This window comes from Zingiber officinale, chromosome 3A, assembly GCF_018446385.1.
Source record: "Zingiber officinale cultivar Zhangliang chromosome 3A, Zo_v1.1, whole genome shotgun sequence".
Classification (NCBI taxonomy): domain Eukaryota; kingdom Viridiplantae; phylum Streptophyta; class Magnoliopsida; order Zingiberales; family Zingiberaceae; genus Zingiber; species Zingiber officinale.
In genome coordinates, this window is record NC_055990.1 from 14,247,379 (window position 1) to 14,259,869 (window position 12,491).

Sequence of the window (12,491 nt, forward strand, 5' to 3'; positions counted from 1 at the left end):
ACACAATTATCAAGGCGACCTCAACTTATGAATCTGTCTCTAATTTCATAATTTCAGCTACGTAAGCTGTTTCATAAGTAACGGTCTTACCCCTATTTATACTTAACAAACAGAGATGATTGTCCATGTGAGTGGATCAATCTCCACCTGCCAACATGCTCACCGAGATCTTATATGAATGTAACAAATACAACATATACACTGAATAAATTATGGTAAATTACACAATCATAACACAAAGTTTGATTGTTATTTCAATATTGTTTCATTCTACGAAGTCCCAAAGACTTTACATGTTCTTTAAATGACTCTTTAGTCATTGGCTTAGTAAAAGGATCTGCAAGCATAACACGTGTAGGGACATACTCAAGAATGACTTTTCTTTTAGCCACAATATCCCTTACAAAATTATATTTAATTTCTATATGCTTGCCTTTACTATGATATTTGGGATCTTTGGAAAAAGCTATTGCAGCTTGACTGTCACAGTAGACAGTTACTGGACTCCCACTATCCTCAGCAATTTTCAGATGCTTCAGAAACCTTCTCAACCAGACTGCTTCTTGCATAGCGCAACATGCCACATATTCGGCTTCCATAGTCGACAAAGCTACACAAGCTTGTTTCTTGCTGTTCCAGAGATGGCGCCACCATTTAGCAAGAATGCATAGCCTGATGTGGATTTTCTATCATCCGTGTCTCCAGCCCAATCTGCATCTGAATAACCTTTCGGACTCATATCGATCCTTGAAAGCAGAGACAATAATTTGTTGTCATCTTCTGAATATCCTTTTCGCCTTCGGTGTCTGGTCCCGAGTTTGATGGGCGACTAACCAAGCCCACAACATAGGCGATATCGGGCGTGTACACAACATAGTGTACATCAAACTACCAATAGCACCGACATATGTTTTTATTCATCTCGACTATTTCCTCCGGGTTTTAGGACACATACTCTTGCTCAACACGGTACCTTTCACAATAGGTGTATGTTCTATGTTGCAATTAGACATCTTGAAATGATGTAACATCTTATTTATATAAGACTCTTGTAGCAGACCCAAAAGTCTTTTAGAACGATCTCTTATAATCTTCACCCCTAAGATGTATTCACTTCTCCTATATCTGTTGTATCAAATTGTGATGATAGCCACTACTTGACTTCATTCATAAACTTTATGTCACTCCCATCTATTAGTATATTATCAGCATATAATGATAAGATAATAAACTTTTCTTTTTTATATAAACACAATGATTCTCATTGACATTTTAAAATTATAAGATAAAATAACTTTATTAAACCTTATGTTCCATTATCTTAATATTTACTTTAGTCCATATATAGATTTTTTAAGTCTACATACTTTATTCTCTTGGCATTCAATAATTTAATCTTTTGGTTGTGTCATATAGATTTTCTCGTCAAGATTACCATTAAGTAAAGTTATTTTAATATCCATCTCATATAATTCCAAGTCAAAATGTACTACTATAGCTAAAATAACATGAATTAACACAAATTTCATAACAGGAGAAAATATCTCTTTAAAATCAATGCTTTTTTATTGGGTATATCCTTTTGCAACTAGACGAGCTTTGAATTGATTAATAGATTCATCTGATTTCCTTTTAATTTTGAGAATCTATTTATTTCTAATAGCCTTTCGGTCTATAGGAAAATCAACTAATTCCCAAACTTAATTTTTTTTCATGGACTCCATCTCTTCAACCATTGCAGCTTTCCATTTTTCTCTAACTCTACATCCCAATGCTTCCTCAATGGATTGAGGCTCGTCGTCGTCAATTGGAAGTGTAACCAATGCCTCATTCTCAATATCAAACATCTTCTTAGGTTTGATCTTACAAACACTTCTCCGTAAGTTGGGCTGTTGAGAAGTCAACTCATGACTCGGCATATCACTCCCACTCGGTTGACTAGACTCAGGTATCCCTTTTGACACCTCTCTTGTTGATAATATCTCATCCTCCTCAAATAGAGCAACATTTTTATCAACATTACCTCTGATTGGGAACTCTGTTTCGAGAAAAGTCGCATCTCTCGAGTCTATTTCGGAGATGGTTCAATCTAGTTGCTCACCTATGAAAGCATAACCTTTGGAGGTCTCATGATATCTTATAAAGATACATTTCTTACCTCTAGGCCCTAGTTTTCCATACTTGTGAGAACTATCATGAACATAAGCAGCTGACCCCCAGGGTCTCAGATTACTCAAATCTGGTTTTCTACCTGTCCAACGTTCATATGGGGTAGATGGAACTGACTTTGAAGGCACTTTGTTAAGTATATAGGCTGCAGTTAATAATGCATCTCCCCAATAGGAGATTGGCAAATTAGCTTGCGCCATCATAGACCTAACCATTTCAAGAAGAGTCCTATTTCTTCTTTCAGCTACCCCATTTTGCTGTGGAGTTCCAGGGATTGTCAGCTGTCTAATAATCCCTCTATCATTACATATTGTCTTGAACATATCAGACAAATACTCCCCACCACGGTCAGTGCATAAAGTCTTAACTTTATGTTCCGTTTGATTCTCAACTTCGTTCATATAACGAATGAAGCAATCTAATGCTTCGGATTTGTGAGAAATCAAATACACATGACCGAACCTAGAGAAATCATCAATAAATGTAATGAAATAGGATGCTCCATGTCTAGCCTTCACATTCATTGGACCACAAATGTCCGAATGAATTAACTGCAATGTTGATTCAGATCTAATAGCCTTACCAAATGGTTTCCTAGTTGCTTTTCCAGCAAGACAATGCTCACATATAGATAATTGAATTTTAGCTCGAGTGCCCAATAGACCCTCTCTAGCTAACCGATTCATTCGTTCTTGTCCTATGTGTCCTAATCTAGCATGCCAAACCTCATTAGTTATATCTACATCACTAGTTAAAGCAATGTTTGGAAAACAACCATCAATAGCATAATTGACATCTGGTTCTACATCAAGAACCATAAAACCATTTGTTAAAAAATCATATCCGATTGACACTGAGTCAATCTTAAGTTCAACAGACCGATTGTAAAAATTAATACAATAACCTAAATCAAGAAGACACGTAACGGAAACAAGATTCCGTCGAATTTCAGGAGCATACATGACATCATGTAGAAATAAAACTCTACCACCACGTAGGTTGAGTTTGCAAGTGCCGACTCCTTTGACTTCAACTCTTGCATTATTTCCCACATATATCCACTTGTTGCCAGCTGGTACCCGACGGTACTCAACAAATGTAACTCGTTCCCGAGCTACATGGTTGGTTGCTCCCGAATCTATAATCCACAAAGGATAAGAATCAGCTAACAACACTGAACTAGCAACAAAATACTCTTGAAAAGAAGACACACTTGGATTTACCTTTTTCTGCTCAGTGCACTCCCGAGCAAAGTAGCCCTTTTTGCCACAGTTAAAACAAGTCAACTTGTTTTTAGGTTTCTTTCCAGTCTTCTTGACTATCTTCTTGATTGGGCCTTGTCCCACAACAGCAGCTTTCCTCTTCTTTCCCTTCCCTTTCTTGAACCATTTCTTCTTGGATCCATATGATCCTACAGAACCTACAGCCACATAGGCTTGTCCAGAAATCCTTGCGGATTCAACTCTCTCCGCCTCCAATTCTACATGGCGTGAGACATCAGTGAAAGTCTTGATACTCTCACTGTGAGTTAAGGTCTGCTTCATGGTCTCCCAAGAATTTGGAAGGAAACAAATAACTGCTTGAACCTGTTGTTCATCGGTCAACTCATGACCAACAGTTTTAAGCTCCCGAATCATGTTCAATATCTCTCTGAGGTGTTGAACCATTGATACATTCGGACGCTTCTTGTAGCTGTCAAACTTAATCGTCAGCTGTTGAAGCTTGCTCAGACTTACTCCACTGTATTTCTCTTTAAGGGCAACCCAGACTTCATGAGCCGTACGATATGACTCATACTCAAAAGTTAGATTATCTATCATTGAACTAATCAATATGCTCTTTGTAGTGGAGTCCTTTTTTCTTCCATACCTTATAGGCATCAAGATCTTGTCCGTGCTGTGTAGTGGAACCATCTACAGGTTCTACCATAACCTAATTTACAGCCTCCAGAACTTCTTGTTCCTCAAGTACATATTGTATCTTGAGGTGCCAGATCTTGTAGTTATCCCCATTAAGTTTTTCACCTTTGTTGAGTTCAGCTATTATGTTTTTGGTTGTCATAATCTATCATAAATAAACAAATTATTTAGTATTCAGTATATATCATATGTATGCAATTTATGATTGACTTAATATTACTTTGAGTTGGTTTACAAAATCAAGTGACAACTATGTTTTCACTCATCATCCGTATGACCAATCAAATTAATATTAATCAATTCTATTACATACATCCCAACAAATGAACTAATCATTTATAATATCATTATTCATTAATTAAATGAACTAATCATTTAATATATCATGTTTTTTTTAATTAAATGAACTAATCATTTAATATATCATGAACTAATCATGCATCATGTCAAGCAAACAACATAAATAAATGAACACATCATTAATATAAAATTATGCTGCAAATTGTTAACATATAACCAACTGACATGAATGAAATGGACTAACTATTGTTCATACAAAATGACAATAAAAATAACAGAACTCTAATAAACTAGATAGGCAATTACCACTCCCACTAGGACAGACACTAGTGCAGTGGCCAAAATAATTCCTCTCAGCCTGGACTCATTTGGGGTAATCACAGGCAGGACAGCTTCAAGGTTCTCTATTGGATCCACAATTGGATCCTCTTCTGGTTCCTCCTCAATCATTTCTGGATCCTCTTCGAACTCTTCCGGATCCTCTTTAGTCATATGATGAAGCAGCTCCTCACATAATACAGAATATGTGACGCGTCCTTGATGACGCCCCCAAATATAGTCTGCTATCATCCTAGGATTTTCTGGCAATGATTGCATCAAAGCCCAAATCCTATAACTGTCCAGGGCTGGAAACTCTTCTCGCTCAAGTTTCCAAAACAGATCATCAAGCCGTCCAATGTGTCCGTCGACTCCATAAGCAGAGTTGTACTCTATCTCCTGAATCTCCTCCCTGAACTGATTTCGTCGCACTTCGCGACGAGTCAATGTGGTAATCGTCCGTGCCATCTGAAAAATTGAAAATAAATATGTCAGTACAAAACCGACTAACCAGTACAAAACCGGCTTATTTTAATTTATACAGGCATAGTACCAACATAATAAATCAAGAAAAACAAATCTTCTCGATTTTCAGGAGTTCAAGTCGACAATTAGAACCAATCTAATTAGTCAGACCCATTAGATCGGTTGATCAAGGATCCAGATCCTAAGCTTGGTCCATTGTCCTTAATTAGAACTAATCTAATTGGATAGGGATTTTGTGCCTATGTTCTGTTACTTTTTCTCTAAGTCCATTTCTACCAATTTCAGATTTATTGATCAAACTCAGATCCGTTTGATCAAACCAATGCCCATTGGTTTAAGTCCGACCAATTAGAACAAATCTAATTGTTTTGATCAAATCTGACCCATTAGAACAAATCTGGTCATTTGATCATATTTGGTCCAAGTCTAATTAATCAACCCAAATTAATTTCGGGTTTAGATCAAATTGGTTCAATTAAATCAACTAATGATTTAATTCTGAACCAGATCTAAATGGACCAAAATTACTTTAGATTATTTATCATAAATGATAAATTAATTGAACTCAATATTCAATTAATTATCGCATGTAAATAAAATTAATACTAACAGTATGCATTATTTGGCAAACAAAAATTATACTTTAATTAAAAAACATAAACATATTATGTTTCTTAATTTCAAATGCATGCAATAATTTATAATAAACGTTACCCTTTTTTTTTTTATAAATCTACTGTTTTGTAAAATATTTGCATGCTGTTTTGTAAAATATTTGCATACTGTTTTGTAAAATATTTGCATGCATGAGTACGTGGGAATTTATTTGTTCACAGTTTTTTTTTTATAAACATAAAAAAAAACATCCACGTCTTTTGCACCGTGCTTCACAAATGCACGATTTTTTTCTGTCGGCACCGTGCCCACGATCCACCACGCCGATGCTGCACCTCGCCCATAGCCTCCATGCAACCGTAACAGATACAGTCGCCGGCCATGAAGGCCAATCTCCGGCCTATTTAGGCGGTCACCGGTCACTGTCATCGTCGGCAAATCCATGCAGCGTTGTAATTTTACAAATTTGGCACAGTGTGTATGCTACGACACATTAGTCGTGCAAAACAGCGACAGGAAATGACGAAGCGATACAGAAAATTTCCAAATAGAGATTTCATAATTCGTCTCTAAGCATTTAGAACTAACACAGCTCTGATACCAATGTAGAAAATATATTCTAAATGCATGATAGACGAATTAATTAAATGCGGTAAAAACTTACAGCGATCTCCCGCAGATCTGCAATCGGCAATGACAAAACTCGCTGTCGGAAGAGCGATCATAGGATCGGAAAGCCCTCCGCAATTCCACAAACCAAATCCCGCCGCCTTGGATCTTCTCCTCTTACTCTCGTTGTTGCACAATAGCAATTTCACACACCCTGAGCCTTGGACGGACCCCCTTTATATAGGGAAATACACTAGGGACATAATGAACTTTTCCATTATGTGTAGTGGGGAATATGGGCCACGTTCCCCACTATCCCCATTTCCATCAACTTCTAGATGTGTTTACTCTGTGTTGGCTATATATATTTCCTACTATTAGGCAATGATATGTATTATAATTTATGTTATATCTTAAACCAGGTGACAAGCTTGTGGAACCAGTCTTGTCCCTCTTTAGATCTCACTTATTCTTATTCATATTCTTTGTGATTTCTCGCGTCTTCAATGTGCGGGTGATTGTTTCGTAGAGAAGGATAGCATCATGTCTTGTTAGACTACAAATCTTCGAGAATGCAATGTTAATGATCATCCTTCCTAACAACTACACTTTCTTCCTCTTTTTTACTTTAACCTTAGCCAAGTTCATTCAAGGAACATATGAGGCAAATAGTATAGAAAAATAAGCAAAAGTCTATTTGAAGAACAAGAACATCATTGTCATACCTTGTACAATGAACCTTCTCATTTCATGAGGTCATCTCCATCTATAGAATTAGATAAGCTTCTGTACAGAAAAATCAGACACTTAATTCTTTAAACTGATAACACAATAGCCTTCAACCAGCATTCTCGAGCATAACTATGTTATTCGTACTAGAAGCATTCAGTGCTCTTCTTCTGTTGATCTAGATCTGGTGGATATATTCAATAACTACAACCTGAAAATTGGGAGCACAATTGCCAGAAGAACAGAACCTGAGAGTTGCCTTATTAACAGCTTCTGAGACATGCTTCTTAGCCTTATGTATGCGAAATGTGCAGAAAGAAGGCACTGCAGTTCGAAGAACTGGTTTCCCGCAAGTTTATCAAGTTGTGATGAACAGATTGTGGTCCTAGTAGTGACCTGCAAGAAAGAAGCCTCTAGTGCAAGAGAAAGCTTATGCTTGTGGTCGATCATGCCGATTTGAGATGTTTCCAAGATTACCATGTGGCATTCATCCACCTTTTCCTGTTGAGGGGTCGAATTTCTCGTCAGCAAATTAGCGCTATGAGATCGTAAGAGAAAAAGGAGGAAGAAATGGTGGCCATTGCAGACAGAAGAGTTGCTTCGCACTTCCTCAACAGCGCGCAGATGCGGCGGACAGCGCCGGCGTCAGTTCCGACGGATTTAGCCTTTGAATGGAGTCGAGGGAAGAAATGGTGGAGGAAGGAGAGGGGAGTGATGGGGTTCATCCTCCATCGGAGAGCGAAGAGCACCAGGAGCTCCATCCGTCGGATGGTCTTGGGCTCGAACACGAATCCGCCGTCTTCTGGGATCTCAGGCATCTAGAGGTCGACGGAGAGAGGGACACGCGTCTCCTCCACCTTCGCTGCCAACGAGAGGCACGCCACGGCCGCGAGTCGCCCCATCCATGGCTTGTCATCCTGGAGGCGGAGCAGCTCCCCCCGGGCGTCGCAGGGTAGGAAGCACCAATCGAGGTGTTGGTTGCTACTTAGAAAACCTAGAGGTTCCACTGTGCAAAAATTTTGTACATAGGTCTGAACCTTTTCCTAGCTACTATGTGTTCTTTTAAATTAAATTTTGGATCGCCTGCGGAACTTAACACGTTTGATCCAAAACTTAATCTATTTGTTCTTTTAGGTTTAGACTTGGATCTCCTGCGGAACTTAACACGTTCGACCCAAATCACCTTAAGTTATTAATTCCATTAAATATTAATTTCCATAATTGGTTCCCAGTACTGACGTGGCGAGGCACATGGCCTTCTTGGATATGGGAGCAACCACCACCGACTAGACAAAACCTTTTATAGAAAGTTAATATTTAATTTCCTAAAATAACTTTAGGTTAACCGAAGAGAGCAATCAAATCACATGGAAAAATAAAACAAAAGACACAATATCGAAAAACATATTCGAAATACTAAATCGCATGCCTCTTGTATTTGGTATTATTTCCATAAATAACTAATATGATGCGGATAAGGAAAAACTACTAGTTATACCTTCTAGAAAGACCTCTTAATATTCTACCGTATTCCTCTTCTAACCTCGGACGTTGTGTGGGCAACGATCTTCCGAGATGAGAAATTACCAACTACCTTCTTCTCCTCCTAGCTAGGTTCGGCCACAATGAGATAGCTTTACCAAGGAAGAAGAAAACCACCAACCAAGCTCCAAGGGATGAAGACTTTCTCTCCTTCTTCTTCTTCTTCTTCAAGGGGTAATCGGCCACCACCAAAAGCTCCAAGGATGGTGGAGTTTCGGCCACCACAAAGAGGAAGAGAGGGAGAGGGTATGGCCGGCCACACTAAGGAATAAGAGATGGAGGAAAAATAATAGAGAGTTCTATCATGAAGGCACCCCAACCCCCTCTTTTATATTCCTTAGCCTTGGTAAATTAGGAAATTTAATCTCAATAAAATTTCCTTAATTTTCCTTGATAACAATTAATTAAGAAAACTTAAACAAACTTTCCTTAATTGAGATGTTATGGCCGGCCACATCAAGGAGCAAATAAGGAAAAAAATTTCACAAGAAAGAATTAAACTTTCCTTATTTGCTTCCGGAAAAATTTTAAAATAAAATTTTCCATATTAATCCCTTCATGGTTGATCAAAAGAAAATTTTCATAATTTTAATTTCTCATAATGTGAATAATTTTTAAAGAAAAAATAAAATCTCTCTCCAATCTACAAATAAGGAAAGTGATCTAATCTCTCTCCTTTAATTCTTTTGTAGATCTTTTACAAGAGAGATATTTTAATTTTAATTCTCTTTAATAAATCATATCTTCCACATAATAAAACTTAAAATTAAAAATCCTTTTTAACTTAATGTGGCCGGCCCCCACTAGCTTGGGTTCAAACTAGGGCCGGGCACCCACAAGCCATGCTTAGGCCGGCCCTAGCTTGATTCCCAAGCTAGCTTGGCCGGCCCCATTAGGTGGGTATAGAAGGTGGGTATAGTTGTGTATAGTACTCTATAAATAAGAGGCTACGATAGGGACCGAGAGGAGGAATTGGTTTTGGTCTCCCGATAAAATTAAGCATCCCGTGTTCGCTCCGAACACACAACTTAATTTTATCAATGATAATTCATTCCACTAGAGAACTATCATTGAACTACCGCATCAATCCCAAATTATATTTTCGGGCTTCTTCTTATTATGAGTGTGTTAGTCTCCCTGTGTTTAAGATATCGAATGCCCACTAATTAAGTGAGTTACCGACAACTCATTTAATTAATATCTTAGTCCAAGAATAGTACCACTCAACCTTATCATCATGTCGGACTAAGTCCACCTGCAGGGTTTAACATGATAATCTTTATGAGCTCATCTTGGGGACATTATCAACCTAGATAACTAGGACACAGTTTCCTTCTATAATCAACAACACACACTATATGTGATATCATTTCCCAACTTATCGGGCTTATTGATTCATCGAACTAAATCTCACCCATTGATAAATTAAAGAAATAAATATCAAATATATGTGCTTGTTATTATATTAGGATTAAGAGCACACACTTCCATAATAACTGAGGTCATTGTTTCTTTATAAAGTCAATATAAAAGAAACGACCTCTAATGGTCCTACTCAATACACTTTAAGTGTAATAGTGTAATTAAATAGTTAAGATAAACTAATTCCTAATTACACTACGACCTTCCAATGGTTTGTTCCTTTCCATTTTGGTCGTGAGCTACTGTTTATAATTTATAAGGTACTGATAACATCATCTTCTGTATGTGACACCACATACCATGTTATCTACAATATAAATTAATTGAACAACTACAAACAAATGTAGATAATTTGACCAAATGTGATTCTTTAAAACAAATATTTACAAAAGCTTAGGCTTTCAGTATACACTCCAACAATCTCCCACTTATACTAATGACTAAGCTGCCATATCTTCTGTCATACATCTGATTCCCATTCCCTCCACATGCCGATCGAAAGCTTTCGCCGGAAGGGCATTAGTGAAAGGATCTGCCAGGTTATCAGCTGATGCAATCTTGGAGATGACAACTTCTCCTCGCTTCACAATATCTCGTATCAGGTGGTACTTGCGCTCTATATGTTTACTTGCCTTATGAGCTCGTGGTTCCTTCGAGTTTGCAACTGCACTGCTATTATCACAATAAATTGTGATGATTTTGGGCAAACCAGGAATCACATCTAAGTCCATTAGAAAGTTCCTGAGCCATACTGCTTTTTACTGCCTCGAGGCTGCAACATACTCGACTTCCATGGTTGAGTCCGAAACACATTTTGCTTAACACTCCTCCATGAAATGGCTCCACCTCCTAAAGTAAACACATAGCACGATGTAGACTTACTATTGTCCCTATCGATTGGAAATGAATCAGTGTAACCCACAGGGAGCAAATCGTCCGCTTGGTAAACTAGCATATAATCTCTAGTCCTTCTCGGGTACTTTAATATATTTACCGCAGTCCAATGTCCTTGTCGAGGTTACTCGATATCTGCTAACCATGCCCGCAAAACAAATATCGGTCTCGTATATAGCATTGCATACATAAGGCTTCCTACACCGAAGCATAAGGCTTCCATGTCTCTTATCTCCTTTGATGTCTTTGGAGACATCTCTTTAGATAGAGCTATTCCATGCCTAAAGGTAAGAAACCTTTCTTGGAATCTTGCATGCTAAAACGAGCAAAGATTGTATCTATATATGAAGCTTGGGACAGACATAACATTCTTTTCTTGCGATCCCTTATTACTTTGATCCAAAGAAATGTGCACACTCTCCTAAGTCCTTCATATCAAATTGTTTGGACAACCATACCCTTACGTCTGATAATATCTTGACATTATTTCCAACTAACAAAATGTCATCTACATATATTACAAGAAATACCACCATGTTTCCATCACACTTCTTGTATACACAAGACTCATCCGGACACTGAATAAATCCATACGACTGGATTACTTCATTAAACCGGATGTTCGAAGACCTTGAAGCTTGTTTTAGTCCATAAATAGACTGATTTAGCTTGCACACTAGATGCTCTTTGCCTTTTTTGATGAACCCCTCTAGTTGCTTCATATGGATGTTCTCTTTAAGACTTCCATTAAGGAAATTTGTCTTGACATCCATTTGTCAAACCTCATAATCCATATGAGCAGCAATAGATAGATAAGAGTATTCAGATAGACTTAAGCATAGCTACGGTGAAAAGGTTTCCTCATAATCGATTCCCTCTTTTGAGTATACCCTTCGCAACAAGCCTAGCTTTGAAGGTTTCTACCTTCCCGTCATCCCTCTTTTCCTTTTGTAAATCCACTTGCATCCAACGGCTTTTACACCATCAGGTGGTTCTACAAGCTCCCGGACCTTATTAGAGTACATGGACTCTATTTAAGATTCATCGCTAGATTCTGCATCTATATCTTGGAGTGCTTCATATGATCGGGGATCAGGTTCATGTTTATCCGGACCAAGTCCAAGACTCTCCCAAAACATGAATCTCTTGTTCCTTACAACCCTCCCACTGCGACGAGGCACCGTCCGTGGTTGTGTATCATGTGTGACACGTGTTGTAGTCTCTTGTGGTACTACATCTTGTCTTGTTGGTACTAAGGTAGACGTGTCCTCTTAGTTCTTCTAAAACAACTTTGCTCGGGCTTGTGATCCATTATATAGTCTTCTTCTAAAAGCGGGCATTAGTGCTAACAATGACCTTCATTAGGACTATAAAATAAACCACCTTTCATTCCTTTGGGATATCCCACAAATACGTGAACTTCTGTACGAGATTTCTCTCTTCTGCACATGTGCTGGACTACCCCAAATCCGAATATGTCTTAGACTG